The following is a 20676-nucleotide window of genomic DNA, read 5'->3' on the forward strand; positions in this document are numbered from 1 at the left end:
TTATTTAAAATTAGTTTTGATACCAAAAACTAATTTTTATATTTATTGTAAAAGTTGTTGATGACAAAAAAATGGATTAATTTTCCAAATTAAATTATAATGTTGATTTATTTTGAATTTGCATTTTAAAATTGTCACAAAGGACTAAAAAATCAGTCCAAAGTACTAAAAACCGCTATAAAGTGTCAATCTATTGTGTCATTAACTAACAAAATATTTTGTCATAAGTTATGGACTAAAAAAATATTTTTAAATTTTAAGGATTAAAAGAAAACACATCCCCAAAATTTAAGGAGTAAAACATTAATAAAACCAAATTTAGTATTGATCCCTTTATAAGACTTTTCAAATTATCTTTTATAAATCATGTTGAGAGAGAAATATTAACTTTGTGTGCCATTATGGTCTCCCACAAAGATGAGTCATCGCTGGCCTTCTAGGTTGTGTGTGATGAGTGATGATGATGCATTGAGGTTAAGGTCGTACCTTAGGTTTTATCATGCAGTTGAAGTTCCTGTGTATTACCAGGCTTTGAGGAATGGTGATAGGTATCCTAGGGACAAGGATCGGTTTATAACTAGTTATGTAAGGATCTCTCATCAGGTTTATAATACTGTTGATGATTATGAGAGGCTTAAGACTGCGATTAATCAACTTGTGGAGGACGGGAAAGTTTGCAGTGGGATTCCTAAGGAGTGATTTGAAAGAAAAAGAATGAATGAGGTATAGGTTTAATACTCTCTCCTGGATAGCTTTTGATTTTGAATCAGATTTATCTTCAGTGGCACTTTTATAAGTATGATGGATGCCCATTGTTGTTGTTTTGCATCCTCTAGTTTTTTTCTTTTTAGTTAGAATTTCTTGGAAATTCTGAAAACTGAAAAAGTATTCCTACTGTTTGTTACTTTGCAAACTAGCTTCTTATTGTCTATAATCGGTTCTACTTATTTGCTCAAGATTGGATAGTAAGAAGTAACAATTTAATTGTGATAAAAGTGTCTCACAATACCAAATGATAGTCCTGGTTTTATAGTGGATATAACTACTATAATTGAGTTTGATGCTTTATGTTTCTCAAACTTGAGGGTATACTGGCTGACTTTTGCCGTCACAACTGGTATCTCTTATTTCTTTTGTCTTTTCATGCATTCCTTATTTTAACTCTGTACAACCCAGGTTACAGATTATGGTAAACTTGCATGTGGCTCTCTCAAATATATATATATATATATATATATATATATATATATATATATATTTTTTTTTTTTTTATTATTTTTTTTTTCTTTTTTTCTAGACTTCGCAATAGCGGTCGTCTCGCTATTTGTTATCCCACTTAAGCATTTTTGAAGGTGGCTGCTCCATGCTGCTATCTGGGATTGACTACTTATACTTAGGTCTTAAATATTATTATTATTCATTTCAAACTTCTTTATGTTAAAAGAGTTCCGAAGGGGGAAAGATTTCTCCTGCAGGGTCACAGGTGAGTTAAACTTTTTACAGTGCCTCAGATGATCTCAACTTCTATTGTGATATTTGATCTATGGGATCCTAAAAAATAGAAGGTTTGAATTTGTTTTTAGTTTTTTGGGCTTCACTTCTAAAAATTACCTGCTACAATTATGGGAGGCCACTTCTATTAGTTGTTGAAATGACTAAGCAACATATACCGAGACTGTTAATCAAACCAACTTAAGTGGAAAAATAATAAAAGCTGAATTATGTGATGAGTTATAATTGGATATTTTCCATGTGATACTTAGGTTATTCACTTTTAAGAAAATGTTGATGACAGGTGTAAAGAATGATGTATTTTAGGGATACCAGGATTTCTAGTCAGAACTTAAATAATGTAGAACTGTGGCCACATATGATTATCGTGAGTGTTTGAAGCTTTTGTTAACCAAATGATCAAAGTTAAACATATTTATTTCAGTAAAAAATTTCGGGTATACAAGTCAATTTTGTTAATGTATCTTGATATATATATATCCAGGAAAAATATGGAAAATATTAACCCTCAAATATATGAAATTTATGTTGTCATTGAAAGTGGGTGTCTCCTTGACATAGTTCCTACTGACTAGTCTGCTCATAACTTATTGGACATGTCTCTTGTCAACCGAACTTTTATTTCATACTAAAATCTGCTTTCTCAGCCATATTTCTGTTTCTTACAGAACATATCTTAACTCAATCATGGCTCCAAATTAGTGTGAGAGAATGGACAAATGCAGCTTATGTAGAGTGTGCACATGCAATTCCAAAATGGCAAGGTCTTCTACCAAAATCTGGAGAGATGGTAAGTAGGTTATATGACACTCATTTTCTTGTGTGATAGAACTGTGTTTACAATGATTCCATGAGGCAGCTAATGAGATGGTAATGATTGTTTATTGATTATATAGGTCAATTGTGACCAAATACTCAACTTATGATGCAATTTAATGTTTTTGCATATGCTCCTTTTTTTTTCAATTTACTTGTAAATGTAACTTATCATTGATTGTGCTCATATTTTATTGTAACTTTTTTAAAAATTTGTAATTTGCACCCAATTAAACTTTTTTTGTCTATGTATGCAGTTCCTAGGAACTTCAAATTATTTGAAGAGTTTGAGAGAGGTGAGAAGGGAATTGGAGATGGAACTATTAGCTATGGAATGGATGATGCTGATGATATCTACATGCAATCCTGGACTGGACTATTATTGGCCCCCCTGGTGTAAGCTGTTCTGTTCCTACTGCAACTTAAGGCTAGCTAACTGCAAAGTGAACTAGTTGATTTTAAACAATTAATTAATGGATCTGCATTGTGTTTCAGAACTTTGCAAGGCATTCAAATTATACAAGCTGCCGTTGGGGCTGGGAGGACAATGTTGGTAAGTGATTCTAGTCAGGTTTATGCATTTGGGAAAGGCTCATTTAGGGAAACTGAGTATGGAGTCCAAGGTTCTAAAACTGTTGCAGCTCCACAGATAGTGGAGTCTTTGAAAAATATATTTGTTGTCCAAGCTGCAATTGGTAACTTTTTCACAGCTGCGTTATCAATAGAAGGCAGGGTTTATACATTTTCTTGGGGCAGTGATGGAAAACTTGGTCATCGCACTGATCAAAGTGATGAGAAACCTCATCCCTTGTTAGGTGCTCTTGAAAACATATCAATAGTACAGATTGTGTTCAAAAGTTTGTGTCAGAGAGTGTTGTCAGCATTTCTCTTACAATAAATTAAAAGTTGTAGAAGTTCCACTTGTACATTTTTATGTGGTAATGATCTTTTCATATTCAAATCTAAATGATGGACATAAGCATTAGCTAACCCTTATAAGCCAGAGGACAAATACCACAAAACCTATATGAGATGTTGATATTAGCGACTTTATCATACTCAATTATAAATTAATCTCTATACAACAAGTATTAACTATAGGGCAACAGGCATGCAAATGTGTTAAGTCCAAAGTTTGTCACTTCACTGAAACAGATCAATGAAAGAGTGGTACAGATTAGTCTGACCAATTCCATATACTGGAGTGCTTATACCTTTGCCCTTACTGAATCAGGGAAGCTTTATGCATTTGGTGCTGGAGACAAAGGACAACTAGGAATTGAACTTGTTGCTAATCAGACTGAAAGGGAAAATCCAGAAAGGGTTGAAATTGATCTTGGTTAACTGTTTGTGCCTTTTACAATGAGTGTGTTTGAACATATCCTTTCTTTAAAGTGAGTGTGTTTGTACTGTATTTTTTTTGTCTTGCCTGGAATTGGAACTGTTTTGGTTTTGGAACTTTTGCAGATGCATGTTGGTGGATGAGAATGACAGTATGGTTGGTCATGATTCGAAATACAATTGTAAGTGGACTTCTACATTTTGAAATTTTTAGTTTGCAATTACAAGGTCTCACATTGTTTTGTGTTAAAATAACTTGTGAATTGTGTTTTTTTATTTTATTTTAATGTATGCTTTTCTGATTTAGCTGTTTTTAAAAGTTAATGTTACAATATAACTAGGATTTATTATCATTAAATTTTCTGATTTGAGAAAAAAAATATACTAACATTGTTGTTCATCTGCAATCTTGTAATGTCCATGTTTGGAATCATGTTGACTGTTTGGCAAGTTTACCAAAATGTCCAAGTAATAAAGACTCAAAAATTCAAGTGTCGATTTCCATAGGGACTTTGTTTTGTACTTGTGTTGGATATTTTTCAATTTATAAAAATAGAAGATGAGATGAGGTATAAAAGATGAGTTTAAAAGAACAGGATATAAAATAATAACTATTAATAGAAGACAAAGGAAATAATAAGGAATTCAATGAAATGGAAATGTTAGGACCTAACATGCCTTATTTGCTTAAGATGTATTATTTTAGATTTTTCTTAAACTATCTATCTCCCAAATGACTTTTCAAAGACTCAATAACTAAAATGCATGAAGTTCTAATTCTAGATGTTTTCTTTGATGCATGGGCATAATGCAATCATCTTATGTCTAGCAATGATTTTATTAAGATACACATTTCTTTTAGTTCTATTAGAAATTTTCCTCTATCGAGCAACTAATCTCTAAAATTGATGCATGTAAGGCCTTCCTTGTATTTCTATTAAGAATTATCCTCTGTCAAGCACTTAACCCCTAAAAATGATGCAATGATGAATGATACATGAAATTAAAATAAGAAAGGATAATAGGAAAAAAAACATTTGTTTGCATTGATAGATATGAAGCATACAATACATCTTTTGACTTTCTAGGCCTGTCAGACCCTAACTAAGGATTTAGTCTCTCATAACCATAAGGGGTCTTACACTTGAAGGGGATATAGTGAACTAATGGAGGAGAAGAGATTAAAAAAGGGAATAGAAAATAATATAAGAAAAGAAAGAATTCCTCAAGGGAGAGTTCTCAGGTTTTATGTGTGTAATAGGGTGCTTTGAGACTTGGTATGTCTTTCCTCCTTGGCTTGACCGTCATTTTATAGTTGCTGGAGTGGACTTGGGCCTACATACTCGCGCTAAGCCTGCGCTGCTCACTTAACGCGGGTGCATGTATTCGTGCTAAGCTTGCGCTGCTCACTTAGTGTGGGGGCCTGTTTTCGCGCTGAACGCGTCTTGGGCTGGGCCTTCCTCGCTGAGCGAACAGTTGATACCAAAATTTTCCTTGTTTCGTATTTTTGCTATTTTCTGAATCTTTTTTATTTTTAATCCCTCATTTTCATATCTCCAAGCCATAAATAAGAAGAACATCAATTCTTAACAATTAAACATAAATAACTACTAAATAAATATTTTTAAGGTTATTTTCATTATATTTTCATCATAAAAAACAAATCATATTCAACAGTTATAAAAAAATCGTCCAAATTAAAGATTTTGCTTGTCCTCAAGCAAAAAATAAAAATAAGAGTAGACTCTAAATGCTCCAACACTTTCAATAGCTGCATTTTTTTCAAATCCCATTAGTTGGACCTTCTTGCATTTGCCATGATCTTGCAATGGAAGCATAAACAATCATTGAGATAAAATTGGTTAGCAGCAGAAATCAATCAGGTTGGCTTGCCTCACTTTTTCTCACAAGGCTTTAGTGTTTCTCTCTGTGCACAAGTGTCTTGGATGGGTGTTTAAAATTCCACAACCTGCAATCACTATTCCCAATTTTGCATTTAATCTCAGTTAAAGGTATCCTGCTTACACTTGGTGGATCACTAAGGACTTTTATTGACTTGTAATGTGGCCTGGCTAATCAAAGAAATTATGATTTTTTTGGGATTTCAAAAAATAAGGTTATAAGAGAGCATTTATCCTAGAAAAACTTATACTTATTCAACCTAGGCTTATTTGTTTTTCAACCTTTTATTGTTCTAACAACACTTATAACACCTATTTATTTTCTGCCCTTATCATTCTACTTTTTTTTTTGGAAAGAAACTTTGGGTTTACAAACTTTTTGAGGGTGCCTCATTGTGTGTTGTCTATTTACCTTCCTAAGACAATATTTGCCTTAACCCTCCTCCAAATTAGGGGAATAACATGAATAAAACCCTTATGCTCTCTTAAACCTTAAAACAAGGTAAGAAATATATGAAAAATAGGCTTAGGGGTTTTTAGAAAAACATAATTATCATTTTTTTTTCTCAAACAAGGTGAAAATATAAATTCTTAAGGTTGGCTTTTTGGCTAAGTGGCTGAAAATAAAAAGAAATAGGGTCTTGATCATTTCTACCTCATGTAATTAATCTAACAATCTAAGAATGATATAGAATCAGGAAATTAAAAACAGACATTCTCTCACAAGTAAGTTTCACACAACTCACTGGGACAAAACAAAGTTGTTGGCTTACCATACCATGATTTCTTTCAGACAGACTAACCTTTCCTCTCTTTGTTGTGATTCATACTCCATTACTTGAACTAACACCTACCTTCATAGAACCAGCATTTTCACAAAATTGGTATGCAACATTTCAAGTGTTTGAGTCCTTCAGAAAAAGCCTTACCAATAGTGACTTCATAAATATCATGCAATTATTTGAGAGAAAAGAAAAAAAAAATCTTGCTTTCTTCAATCTAAGTCTCGCCATGGGTCCCAATCAGCTGCTAGATCTACAATGATGTCATCCCCAGCTCTGCCTTTAGTGGTATCTCTGACCTTAGAGGGCTCACCCCCCATTAGTAGAAATCTAGACTCTTGGCCAAACAATCTGCTGGATGAAGGCCTCTAGGGTCATTAGTGGTGGGTCTGGTGGCCCTGGTGGATGGACTAGAGCATCTGCATATGTGAGTCTATCAGGGATGAGGTGGATGGTGGCTGGCGATTCAACGAGTAGTGCTCCCTAAGCGCACCAAGGGCGATGTCCCTTGGTATTCCCTCTAGAATTTGAATTATTTGTGCGCTTAGCAAGGATGTCTTGCTTAGCGTGTGTGTCGCCAGCTGGGCGCTTAGCGCGATAACATTGCGAGCCCAACATCCTTTTTGCTTATTGCACCCCTAAAATCAATGTATACAACTTTTTTATTTTTACAATAAAAATGTTGGGTTACCTCCCAGTAAGCGCTTAATTTATTGTCTATAGCTAGACATTGTACTTCATTTTATGGATCGTTCAGGTAGACAACACTTGTTAATCTTTCTAACTGGCCTCTATTGTAAATTTTTAAGCATTGTCCGTTGACGATCAATCTTTTCTCCGATGTGCCTGCCATAAGGTTCACCAATTCCACAACTCCATTGGGTCTTACTTCTTTGATCACGAACGATCCTGACCACTTTGACTTCAGCTTTCCTGGGAATAGTCTAAGTCTTAAATTGAAGAGCAAGACTTGTTGTCCTGGTTGGAAGTTCTGTCTCTGTAGCTTTTTGTCATGATATGCCTTTATCTTATGCTTATAAATCTTGGATGATTCATAGGCGTTTATCCTCATTTCTTCTAACTCCAACAATTGTAACTTCCTCTTCTCCCCAACTGCAACTTTATCAAAGTTCAACAGTTTGAGGGCCTAGTAGGCTTTATGCTCCAACTTCACCAGTAGGTGACATGCTTTCCCATAGACCAACTGAAATGGTTACAGGCCTATAGGAGTCTTGAATGCAGTCCTGTAAGCCCAGAGAGCATCATCTAGCTTCAAAGCCCAATCCTTTCTTGATTATGCGATAGTTTTCTCAAGGATTCGTTTTAGCTCTTTATTTGAAACTTCTGCTTTGCCATTTGTCTAAGGAAAATAAGGTGTGCCACCTTATGTCTGACATTGTAATGCTCCAGAACCTTCTTTAGTTGCGCATTGCAGAAGTGTGTTCCCCATTACCAGGATATAGATATTCTTGTATGAAGATGGGAGAGGTCCCACAAAGTCAATGCCTCAACAATCAAAGATTTCTACCTCAATTATGTTTTGCAGAGGCATCTCGTTCCTTCTAGAAATTCCCTATGTTCTCTGGCATTTTTCACAGTGACGCTCATAGTCATGAACGTCTTTGAAGATTAAGGGCCAAAAGAAACCTGCTTGTAGCACCTTTGTTGTTGTCCTACTCCGTTGTGGTGACCATCATATGGTGAACTATGACAGTGCCAAAGGATGCTCTGTGCTTTCTCCATCGTAACACACCTCCTCAACAAATTGTCTGCTCCTAACTTGAATAGATATGGATCATCCCACACATAGAAGCAGACATCATGTACAAATTTCTTCCGTTGACTCCTGTTAAGTTCTTCAGGAATGATTCCTGTGGCTTTGTAGTTGGCCACATCAGCAAATGAAGGTCTTGTGGTGGCTTATAAGAGGAACTCATCTGGGAATTCTCACCTTACCTCCGGTTCTTCTTTGGTCACTTCTGCATTCTTCAACCGGGAGAGCTGGTCAGCCACCACATTCTCAAATCCCTTCTTGTCCTTGATAACTATATCAAACTCTTGTCTGAGCAGGATCCGATGCCTTGGTTTTGAATTTGGCTTGGTGAGAAGGTGCTTGATGGCGGCATGATAAGTGAAAATCACTACCTTTGACCCCACCAAGTATGGCCTGAATTTTTTTAAGGCAAAGACAATGGCTAGCATCTCTTTTTCCGTAGTGGCATAATTCATTTGTGCTTCATTAAGAACTTTGCTAACGTAATAAATGGCATGAAATTTCTTGTCTTGCCTCAGTCCTAGGACTGCGCCCACTGAATAATCACTGGCATCGCACATTAATTTAAACTCTTTACTCCAATCAGGTGCGATCATCACCGGGGTGGTCATGAGCTTGTCTTTTAGGGTCTGGAAGGTTGCTGAACATTCTTAATCAAATTTAAAAACAACATCTTTGTTCAGCAGATTGCTCAATGGTCTTGTGATTTTGGAGAAATCTTTGAAAAATCTCCTGTAGAACCCTGTATGTCCTAGAAAGCTCCTGATGCCTTTAACATTTGATGGTGGTGACAACTTCTCAATGACATCAATCTTGGCTCGGTCTACCTCAATCCCTCGGGCTGAAATTTTATGGCCCAAGACATCAAAAGAGGGCCTAGTTTAGAACTAGGTTTGTTTCCACGCATCTTTATAACACCATCTTCAAGTTCTTCAAGAAACATTCAAAAAAGGGCTCAAATACTGAGAAGTCATCCATGAATACCTCGATATTTTTTTCCACCATATTTGCAAAAATGGCCAACATGCACCTCTGAAATGTGGCAGATGCATTACATAACCTAAATGACATTCGTCTATAGGCAAAGACACCAAAAGGGCATGTGAAGACCGTCTTTTCTTGATCCTTGGGGTCCATAGCAATCTGATTCTACCTAAAGTATCCATCTAAGAAGTAGTAATAAGCATGTCCCGCAAGCCTCTCTAACATCTGGTCCATGAAAGGCAAAGGAATATGATTTTTCCTTGTGGCTTCATTGAGTTTACGGTAATCAATGGACATTCTCCAGCCAGTGACAGTCTTTGTTGGGATTTGGTCATTCTTTTCATTCCGAATGACTGTCATGCCCTCTTTCTTTGGTACCACCTGGACTGGGCTTACCCAAGCACTGTCGAAAATGGGGTAGATAAGCCCAACCTCTAGAAGCTTGAGCACCTTTTTCCTCACCTCTTTCTTCATTGAGGGGTTAAGCCTTCTCTAGGGTTGTCTGACTGGTCTATAGTCTTCTTCCATCATTATCTTGTGCATACAGTAGGCAGGACTAATTCCTTCAAGATCTGGTATATGTCACCCAATTGCTTCCCTATGTCTCTTGAGGACCTCTACCAACCTGTTCTCTTTCTCTACTGTTAGCTCACTGCTGATCATCACAGGTTTGGTCTCGTTCTCCTCTAAGAACACATACTTCAGATGGTTGGGTAGGATTTTTAGCTCTACCTTGGTCTTCTCGGATGGATTCCTGCTTTTCAATTCTTCAAAACTGGTCCTTATGTAGTAATGTTTTCTTCATGATATAAGTCTTCCAAGCAAGCCCTTAGATCCTTATCCTCTTCACTGGTTAGACAATTCACAACATTGATAAAATCTTTCTCCAGTAAAGTTTGTGTGGTTGAGAGAGCATCGATGTCTTCTTTATCGACCTCCTCCACCTTGAAGTACATCCTATCTTCCCCTGGGTATTTAATCGCTTCGAAAAGGTTGAAGGTTACCTTTTGGTCGTCGACGCTCATTTCTAGATTACCATTTCTCATATCTACCATGCAATTGGCAGTCATCATGAAGGGTCTACCTAGGATAAGAGGAATCTTCGCATCGTATTCTATGTCCATGATGACAAAATTCACCGGGAAAGTAAAGTGGTGGACTTTGACCAAGACATCTTCCATTACCCCGTACGATCTTGTGATTGATCAGTTTGCAAGCTAGAGCATCATCTTGGTAGGGTCTGTCTTTAGATTTCCAATTCTTCTACACATTGACAAGGGCATCCAGTTGATGTTTGCCCCTAAGACAATGAAAGCCTTCTTTATTGACTCATTCCCTATGGTGCAATGGATTGTCACGCTCCCAGGGTCTTTGATTTTGTCGGGAAATTTCCTCTGTATCATTGCATTGTAGTTTCCTCCCACCATAATGCTTTCGTTGCCAATGTACTTCTCCTTCTTAGTGAGGATGTCTTTCATGAATTTGGTGTAGAGCGAAATTTGCTGCAAGGCTTCCCCAAATGGCATGGTTATCTCCAGCTCCTTGAATATCTCTAAGAAACGCTTGAAGTAGCACTCCTTATTCTTCTTTGATGGCATTAAAGGATATGAAGGCTCCTTTAGAGGGGCTAGTGGCTCTTCTTTCCTAGCCTCTTGGGCTAGCTGACTTTTGGTCTTAGAGGTTAAGACCTTCTTTTTCTTCTTCCTTCTTCTCTTCTTCATCTTTCTCCCCTTTTTGTCCGCCTTTTCTTCCTTAGACTAGTCTCTTTCAGCTTTCTCTTCTTCTTGCGCTCTCCTCTGGCTTCTAGTCAACACTGCCTTACATTCCTCCTTCGGGTTCTTCTCTGTGTTGGCTCCAAAGTTGCTAGTGGGTCTTTCAGCCATTTTGTTGGTGTGTATGCTTGATCATGAAGGATGGCGTGATCACTGGCCGCCATGTTCTCTATCAGCTCCATTACCTCCGCTGGTGTCTTCATCTTGATTTTTCCCCTGCGAATGCGTCAAGGAGTTGCTCTGACTGTGGTCGCATGCCATTTATGAAGATGTTTAATTGCACTGGCTCGTTGTACCCATGTGTAGGCATCTTTCTAAGTAGTCCGTGAAAATGGTCTAGCGTCTCGCTGAGTGATTCATCAAGAAATTGATGGAATGTGGATATTTCCACCTTCCCCTCGGTAGTCTTTGACTCTGGAAAGTATTTCTTTAAGATTTTTTCTACAACTTCTTCCTAGGTCCATAAGTTATTGCCTTTAAAGGAGTGTAGCCACCTTTTTTCTTCCCTTGCCAAAGAAAAAGAGAAAAGATTAAGGTGTATGGCATTCTCGAGAACACTAGCTATCTTTACCGTGTTACAAATTTCTATGTAGGTGGCAAGATGAGCGTAAGGATCCTCATTTGGTAGACCGTGGAAGAGGTTTTCTTGTATCCGTTGTATGAGAGAGTGAGGATAGGTTATGTTGGACGCTTGAATCTCCGGCCTTGCAATACTAGTGAAGAATTATGGGGTAGTTGTTCTAGAGAAGTCCTCTAGTTTCACTCGTCGTGCATGCTCCTCTACCATTTGATAGTAGCTCTGTGGAGAGGGTGGAGGTGAGAGTTGACTGCTTCCTTGTATTTCTTGTTCTCTTCTTCTTCTTATAGCATTATTCCTTCTGCAAGTGACTTCAACTTTCAGATTTAGTAGAGCTAAATCTTCAGTTGTAGTTCTACCTCACATACACAAAAGCAAGCACTACCGTGCAAATTATAGAAGAAAAATAATGAATAGAATTAAAATTATGGAATAAAAAAGTAAAGAATAAAAGAATTAATTTTTACAAATTGAAAATGTATGGCAACCAAGTACAAAGAACAAAATCCTCGACAATGATGCCAAAAACTTGTTGACCATTTGGCAAGTGTACCAAAATGTCCAAGTAGTAAAGACTCGGAAGTCCGAGTGTTGATTTCCACAGGAATTTTGTTTTGTACTTGTGTTGGATAATTTTTAATTTATAAACATAGAAGATGAGATAAGGTATAAAAGATGAGTTTAAAAGAACAAGATATAAAATAATAGCTATTAATAGAAGACAAAGGAAATAATAGGATATTCAATGAGATGTGAATGTTAGGACCTAGCTTGCCTTATTTGCATAAGATGTATTATTTTAGATTTTTCTTATCAATTAGGTGAATTTTTCCTATACACATCTATTAGAATACTTGCCCCTGATGTCTAACAATGACAAACCTATCTATCTCCCAAATGTCTTTGCAAAGACTCAATAGATAAAATGCATGAAGTTCTAATTCTAGATGTTTGCTTTGATGCATGGACATAATGCAATCATTCTATGTCTAGCAATGATTTTATTAAAATACTTCTTCCTTTTATTTTTATTAGAAATTACCCTTTGTCGAGCGACTAATCTCTAAAACTAATGCGTGTAAGACCTTTCTTGTATTTCTATTAAGAATTATCCTCTGTCGAGTACTTAACCCTTAAAGATGAAACAAGGATGAATGATACATGAAATTAAAATGAGAAAGTATAATAGGAAAGAAAATGCATGTTTGCATTGATAGATATGAAACATACAATACATCTTTTGACTTCTTAGGCTTGTCAGACCCTAACTAAAGGTTTAGCCTCTCATAGTCATAAGGGGTCTTACACTTGAAGGGGGTATAGTGAACTGATAGAGGAGAAAGGATGGAAAAGTGGAATATAAAATAATGGAAGAGAAGAAAGAATTTCCTAAGGGAGAGTTCTTAGACTTTAGGTGTGTATTAGAGTGATATGAGACTCGATGTGTCTTTTCTCTTGACTCTCTTTTTATAGTTGCTAGAGTGGACTTGGACCTGCGTACTCGCGCTAAGCCTACGCTGCTCACTTAGCGCGGGTGCCTATTTTCGTTGAACACGTCTTGGGCTAGGATCTGGCTTCTTTGCTGCCCCTTTCCCAGCTGTCCCTGTGCTGCCCCTTGAAAATCACACAGATTTAAATTGAATCACAAAATTAAATATTAATAAAATTAAATATTATCACAAACTAAGTGGACAACACAGGGACAACTGAGAAAAGGACAGCAAAGAAGCCAATTTCCTTGGGCTAGGCCTTCCTCGCTGAGCGGACAGTTGATGCCAAAATTTTCCTTTATTCATATTTTTGTTATTTTTTTACATCTTTTTGACTTTTAATCCCTTATTTTCATATCTGCAATCCATATATAAGAAGAACATCAATTCTTAACAATTATATATAAATAACTGCTAAATAAATATTTTTAAGGTTATTTTCATTATAAAAAATAACTCATATTTAAAATTTATTAAAATGTCTTTGTGTGATTAAAAGGAGTAAAATCTAAACCTTATGTTTATACTATGTAGATTGGTTTTTAATGATTATGCCTTATTAAATAAGGGTTTGGATGGGTTTGGATTGATCGAATTACTGGCTATGCAATATTTTTTTCTTTAGATATCATTATATCAAGTTTTCTTTTTCTGTTGTTATTGTGCTCTTCCTCTCTTGCTACAGACTTGGTTAATTTATTATTTTGTGCTTCAAAATTTTATTAGGTCACTTGATGGAAAAGATTGAAGCTGAGAATTTACTGTAAAGAGCTTTTTCTGTATTCCTGTTCAACTCAAAGTATGAGTTGCTTCTTCATATCAGGTAAGTTTCTTCATTGATATTTTTTTGGCCTCATAATACATCTTGTTTTAACGTAAACCTATTTATTTCAAAAGCATCAAGTAAACTTGGAATACATGAGATAACACAAAACCAATTAGCTAGTCTGCTATTTTTATATCACGTGCATATTAGAATACAAAAATGATACTTAAATAGGCTGGGGGGGGTCTGAGAAGAGGCTGGGGGGAGGGTGTGGGGGGCAGGCGCCTGACTGCCCTGCGCTAGCAGTCGCGCCTGCAGCAGGGGCGCTAGCCAAGGCGCCAGGACCCAAGGCGCGGACCAAGGCGCCCTCGTGCACAGTGCTTCCAATCTTGCAGTGCCACGTGTCAGTGTTTCGCGGGAAACGCCTTCAGGAGTAACACTTTGTAATAAAAAAAGAGACCCCCTTGCTAAATAATTATGAAACAGACCCATTCTGGTAATAAATTTGTAAAAGGGACCCTATTTGGTGATTTTGCCTAAGTTATTTAGGTCTCCAATAAGGCTAAAGCAACTTGTGTTTACTGTATTAAAAAAGGGATAAATGGCGCTTTTCCATTTCATCAATTAAATTGGGATTTTTTTTTAATTTTTTAAAGATGATTTGTAAAAGAAGAAGCTGCAACTATTCAGCAAAAAAAAAAGTTGTAAGACTATAGGAGAAGGACAAGTTTAACAATAATAATTAATGGAAATGGGCCTAACCTGACAACTAAACAAGCACCACCCCAAGACTATTGGCTTTAAAATTATAATTTAATATTTCTTTTGTAAAATTAAAATATGTTCTTGTTGTCCTAATTATCAGATATGTTTCAGGGTGGTGTTGAGGGGAAAAGACAAGTGGATAAAGTCGTTGACAAATGTGCTTCAATGCAGGTATATCTATTTCTATTCTCTAATGATTCTAATATTGTGTTATTCAAAGATAAATTTTAAGTTGATTGTTTGTACTGCTTCTTCTATGTTATGAATTTTTTCCTTGTATCTTGTGTTTTGAAATTTCATATCTTCTCCATACATGCCTCATTCAATCCCTATCTTGCTTGAATTTTAGAATCTGCGTGAAGCAATTGCCACCTATCACAATAGCATTTTGTTGACAGCCTGATGAGATGAAAAGGGAGGCATCACTATCTTTTTTTGTGGAGTACCGGGAGAGATACTACTTTTTAATATGTTTTGCTGTGTACATTCATTCAGAAAGGGCTGCACTCCATTCTAATACTGCTAATCATTGTAGTTTTGTTGACTAGATGAGAGCAAGGTCGGAACTCTACAACATTATTCATAGGTTAAAAGTTTAATAAGTGTGTGAAGTCTTTGTTTTTTAAGTCTTATTAATTTCTCTTTATTAGGTCCATGGATTATGTTAGGCTCTAGTAATCACTACTAGATTTTGAGGTCCAAAACCTCCCGAGAAGAGAGAAATATAAAGGTAAAGTATTGTATTCTTTCCTCCTGTCTTATTACAATTGATGAATATTTATAATGAAAATGTAATAATAGAATTTGGAATTCTGTGGTGACAAGGTCCTAATGGAAAGAGGGAAAATATTCCTAATGGCAGACAAGATCAAGGAGTTGCCTCCCTGATAGCCAGCTCAGCAGAAACGATTATAGGAAATCTTTGAGGTAAGCTGGGGCCTTACTCTTCCTTTGTGGTCTTGCTTTTTTTGCCTATGGTTTTTTTGTATTGCTATCAGATTATCACCCATATTTATTGAGCCAAATTGATTTTAGCTGGTGAATCATTTTGGGCCAAGTATATCTAGAAAAGAAAAGTTTATATTCATAAATGTTGTTGAACTTAACTTGCTTCTATTTTTAAGTATGATCTTCACTTATATGGTTTGAGGTCCTGATTGCTCTTGTACCTTGGTATTGGTGAAAGAAATCCTTGGGTTTATTTAATCAATTATCTATAGTTTACAACACGGTTTATTTATGTGCTTAACTAGGACACTAGGTTGGCATTAATTTCTGACAGTTATTATCTATGGTTTTGAATTATGGTGATGCTTAGGTAAGTAAAAAAGCTTCTCATGTAGCTTGAAGACAGATTCTTTAAGGCAGCCAAATTTAAACTTGGCTTTAATTCTCTAAATAAAATGGCATGATACTTATTGTGCTCTCAAAGATGATGGATATGATATTGTCTACCAAAGGATACCTTTAACAAGAGAAAGACATGTTTTGGCCTCCGCCGTTGATGCAACACAGTATTGTCAACATGAGTAAGTATCCCATACTTTGTAGTATATAGCTCTTGTAAAGTTTGCTGACATTTTTGTTCTTGCCCTGTTTGCATCATTATTTTATAGAAAGTTGTATATTACGTTGTTGTACATGAAATATGACATTTTTTGGTTTAAAAAAATATAAAAAATAATATCTATATAATTTTTTAATAATAATATTTTCATTATTTTAACTTTTTTTTAAAAAATATATTTTAAGACGGTTCTTAGATAAGAACCATCTTAGAAGAGTATCCTTTTCTAAGACAATTTTTTATGAAACCGTCATCGAAAATATTGTTGGCTTCAAAGACGATTTTAAACCGTCTTTGAATGTGCTTTACAATCTTCGTTGTATGTCATTTTTGCATTAGTGAACAAGTGTGAATTCGGATTCCCCATTCTCGAATTTACAATAAAGAAGGATAATTGTGTATATAATTGTGAGAGAGACTTTGGTGTATAAAAAAAATGAAAAAGTATAAATGTGTAAAAAAATCTACAATATACATAGTCCTCAAGTAATTGACAGTTTATAACAATTATGATGTATATAAAAAGGAGAAAAGGTAAAAAAAAAAAAACAAATATATAACATTGTACTTTTCATAAGTGCAATAGATTCAAAACATAAAAAGTTGAAGGTGTTGGTATATTAGCCATAGACAAAATTATATTTAAGGTAAGTTTAAAGGACTAGGTCTTCATCATCTATCTCTTGGCTATTGATAATAAACACAAACAAATAAATACAGAAAACAACACAACAACTAAAACCACAAACAACCCTTAGTGGTTGTGTCTAGCATCCATGTGTCAGGCCTTCCTACAATCTTTGTTTCCTGTACATTCGCTGCTCAAGATTAGATTAAAAAGTAACAAAGAAAGATGAGTGAGCTTTGTGGTAAAGTATGAAAATGCATGAGAGAATAAGCATTCAAATAAACACAAATAAAGTACATATAGGTATAGATAGCCATAAGCATGTATTAATTCACAAACAAATGCATTTATGCTGGATCACAAGCAGATGCATTTATATTGGATCCAATTTTAATCATGAACCTAAGGTGGTTCCTCATGCATATTGAATGCTTTTTGGTGCACATAGAGTGCTCCCTTATGCATGACTAATACTCATCATACACATAGTACTACCTAAGTGATTAATTTTTGTCCTTCTAGCTAATGCATAAGTATGTTCTTTTTTTCTTCTTTACCCCCTTTTTTTCCTCACCTTCAACGATTATCTAAACTTGGATCAAAATGAGTAGTTGATCTTCACTTTAGAAGGAAAACAAGAAGATACTTTATAGAAGTATAAATATGAAGTTTAAAATATAATAATCAATATGAAAGTATCTTTATATAAATGAATACATATGTATATAACTATAATGGAAAGTTATATAGAACTTAGTTTACAACTTACTAAAGATTAGGATTTCACATAAAAGAAGGAAGAAGTTGGGCTTTTGGAATCGTGCGTATGCACTACTAAAAAAATGAGTTTTAACATCGGTTATTCGAAAATTGATATCGTTAAGTACTTACAATATCGATTTTCAAATAACCGATGCTAAAACTGAATTTAGTGCAATTTAAACATTGATTATTTGAAAACTGATTTTGTAAGTGCTTAAGGACATCGGTTTGAAAATCGATGTTAAAATAATTCAGTTTTAACATCGGTTATTTGAAACTCGATGTTGTAAGTGCTTAACGACATCGGTTTTCAAATAACCAATATTAATATAAACTCTTTTTCTTTAATTATTTATATATTTTTTTAAAAATCAAATATTGAGTTATTAATTATATTTTAGTTTTAAAAAATATAATAATTAATAAAAAATAACAAATTCAAAAGGTAAGCATTTAAAAATTAAATTAAATTTTTAAAATAAATTCTATTATTTTAATATTATTATTTAATGATTATCATTTAAATATACCACACATTTATATAAATTATTGCATATTAGCTCATTTGAAAATAAAAAAAAAATATTTTTAATAATAGAGTTTAACTTTTATAGGATTTTTATAGAATGTTGGTAAAAAAAATTATATCGTAAAAAAATTAAATTTTATTATTGATATATTTTATTTAATTATTATAAAAATAAAAAAAAATAGTTATTTTCTTCTTAAAAAGGTCATAGTTTTCAATACTTTTAGTTTCTTTGGTTTTTCTGCGTTCTCGACTTTGGAATTAATATATGAATTTAATTTTCTTTCAAACATTTTAAATTAAATTTAATTATTTATTCCTTTTAATTTATAAATCTCAATACATTACATAAAATGAAAAATAAAAAATACTTTATAATTTTATTTAAATATAACAATTTGTAGAGTGCCTGAAAAATTAAGCTAGTGTGACTATAATTAGTCTTAATTAAATTTGGACTAGGGATCAGTACTTTCTTATTAATCTATTCTTGCTACCGTAACTTATGAAAAATAAATAAATAGGACAAAAATAAACTATACTTTTCTAAGTGATGCTTTCCCTTTGCATCGCTCACTTATATATATATATATATATATATATATATATATATATATAAATAAATAAAAGAAGGTTAACAATTAAAATTATAACATAAATTTTTATTTATTGATAACTTATAAAAAAATTAAAATTCAATTTAAATATAAAAAAAAGGAATAAATGATTCAAGAGATAAAACATACAAATAAAAATAATAAAATAAACACCATTTTAGATGAGTGAGAGAAAGATTTTTGTTATTTATAGATATAATGTATGAAATGTATATATAGAGAAAAGATCAGAAAAATACTAAAAATGTTTAATTGAGAAAATAAATAATTTGAAAACTTTATCATCCTTTTATATTATGATTATATTTTTTTATTGATATGAAAATCAACGAGTATTATAATATTTTAATTATAATATAGAAATATATTAATGTTTATTAATTTATGTATACTTGTACGTTTTTAACTGAAACATAATTTCGTTTAAAAAATATAAAAAAAACATTTAATTCAATTGATTAAAAAATTAATAATATCAAAACCCTAAATTGTTGGCTCTATAAATTATTATATACTTAAATTAATAAATGCAATGCAAGCGGCGAACAATGTTTTGATAGATAATTGATGTTTGTGAAGAGTGAGTGAGTGAGGCGAGGGTTGTTTCCTTATTTTTATTGTTTTGCTTGCGAATGTGTTCAAGAGCGGAACCTTGATTGAACCTGTTGCATTTCATTTAAAAGCGGTGTCGTTTCTCTCTCTCTCTCTCTCTCTTCTCTTCTCTTATGTGTTGCGCCCACAAATATTCCAAAACCCCCTCCATCTCACAAGCACCACAGAAACCCAGTTCGCGTGGACAGAATCCGGTGACGATGGTGGCGGCAGCGGTGGCGACTCCATTGTGGCAGCCTCAGGAGCAAGGGTTCGAGGAGATCTGCGGCCTACTTGAGCAGCAGATTTCGCATTCTTCTTCCGTCGATAAGGCTCAGATTTGGCAGCACCTTCAGCGCTACTCGCATCTCCCTGACTTCAACAATTACCTCGCCTTCATCTTCTCCCACGCCGTGGTGGATCTATAAGAAGCCAATTTTTCAATAAATTATTATATCCTTCATAGCATCTGTTTCTACATTTATTGACTAGTAAATCATTCTTCACTTTCCTGCTTCACTTGTCCATGCAAATATGCTTTCTTTCCGACTTTAGTTTAGGCCACCACCACATATCAAAAACTGATGCTTCTGCTTCATCTACTTTCTTCATTTTGTGCAGTTACTTAGGAACTGTAGCTTTTTCAGTTGTGAATGCTTTTTTCTGGTTCCTATCATTCAAGTATCATCAATGATATGTTCACGGGTACATTTTTTGCTTTCTTTACTCTCTTTATTAAGTTCTTTTGACATTTTCCAATGTAATTGTTTAGTGTTTTGTTGAGAGGCCTAATTCTGAAAGCATAAGGAGAGGCAAGTTATTATCAAATAGTTTACTAGATGTTCCTTCATATTGTGGTTGTGACATGATGTGCCCTGTTTCATGGCTTACAATGATTAAGTTGTTTAAAAATTAAAACGATTGGTCTTAAATCTTAATAATTAATATTTATATGATTGCAACTAATTAAGTTCCCAATGGTCCTTCTTGTATCATATGTGAGTTCATATTTTGTAATTTTTGACATTGTCTGATGCACAATTATATGCCAGGCACAATATTGGTGGTTACTATGCCCTGATATATTATGTGAATAACTTGTATATCTATGTCTCAAGAAATAGGATGGATAAACTATATGATCTTAAAAGCATGGCATTTCCAAGTTATCACTCCATTGAAATCTATGGTTGTTCATTTTCTTAATCTTGTCAAGAATATTTAAAATTTAATTTGTTATGTGTATATGCAACCTTTGGATTAACCTTGAGCATTAATATAGCTTTTTGTTAAGAAATTGCTTTCTGATTGTAGGAACTCAATAGAGAAGAGCCTTCTGGTTTGGGTGGTCCTCAGTGTGAGAGTTATGTTCTTGATTCAAGAGGCTCTTTTGTGGAGAGGCAAGCAGTGGTCTCTAGAAATAATTGTAAGATGAAAGATAATTGCTTTGTTTTTTGTACTATTGTTTATAAATATTTAGTACCATAAAATCTTAAATAAGA

At 34.2% G+C, this 20676-nt stretch overlaps 1 long non-coding RNA gene across 7 annotated transcripts; it reads left to right on the forward strand.

Annotated features, from left to right (window-relative positions):
* The first annotated feature begins 383 nt into the window (after nt 1-383).
* On the forward strand, nt 384-20534 carry LOC114395007. Of its 7 annotated transcripts, XR_003662923.1 has the most exons (14): nt 384-723; nt 2181-2302; nt 2586-2724; nt 2824-2881; nt 3563-3651; nt 3796-3851; nt 13676-13772; nt 14592-14651; nt 14830-15039; nt 15131-15210; nt 15306-15407; nt 15799-16009; nt 19796-19879; nt 20489-20534. It is a non-coding gene; the product is annotated as an uncharacterized LOC114395007 (long non-coding RNA). The 7 variants fall into 7 exon arrangements; XR_003662916.1 differs by having other exon boundaries at nt 3563-3851; XR_003662919.1 differs by having other exon boundaries at nt 3563-3851; nt 15913-16009.
* Nucleotides 20535-20676: the final 142 nt, after the last annotated feature.

The sequence above is a fragment of the Glycine soja genome, chromosome 2, assembly GCF_004193775.1.
Source record: "Glycine soja cultivar W05 chromosome 2, ASM419377v2, whole genome shotgun sequence".
In the NCBI taxonomy this organism is placed as follows: Eukaryota; Viridiplantae; Streptophyta; class Magnoliopsida; order Fabales; family Fabaceae; genus Glycine; species Glycine soja.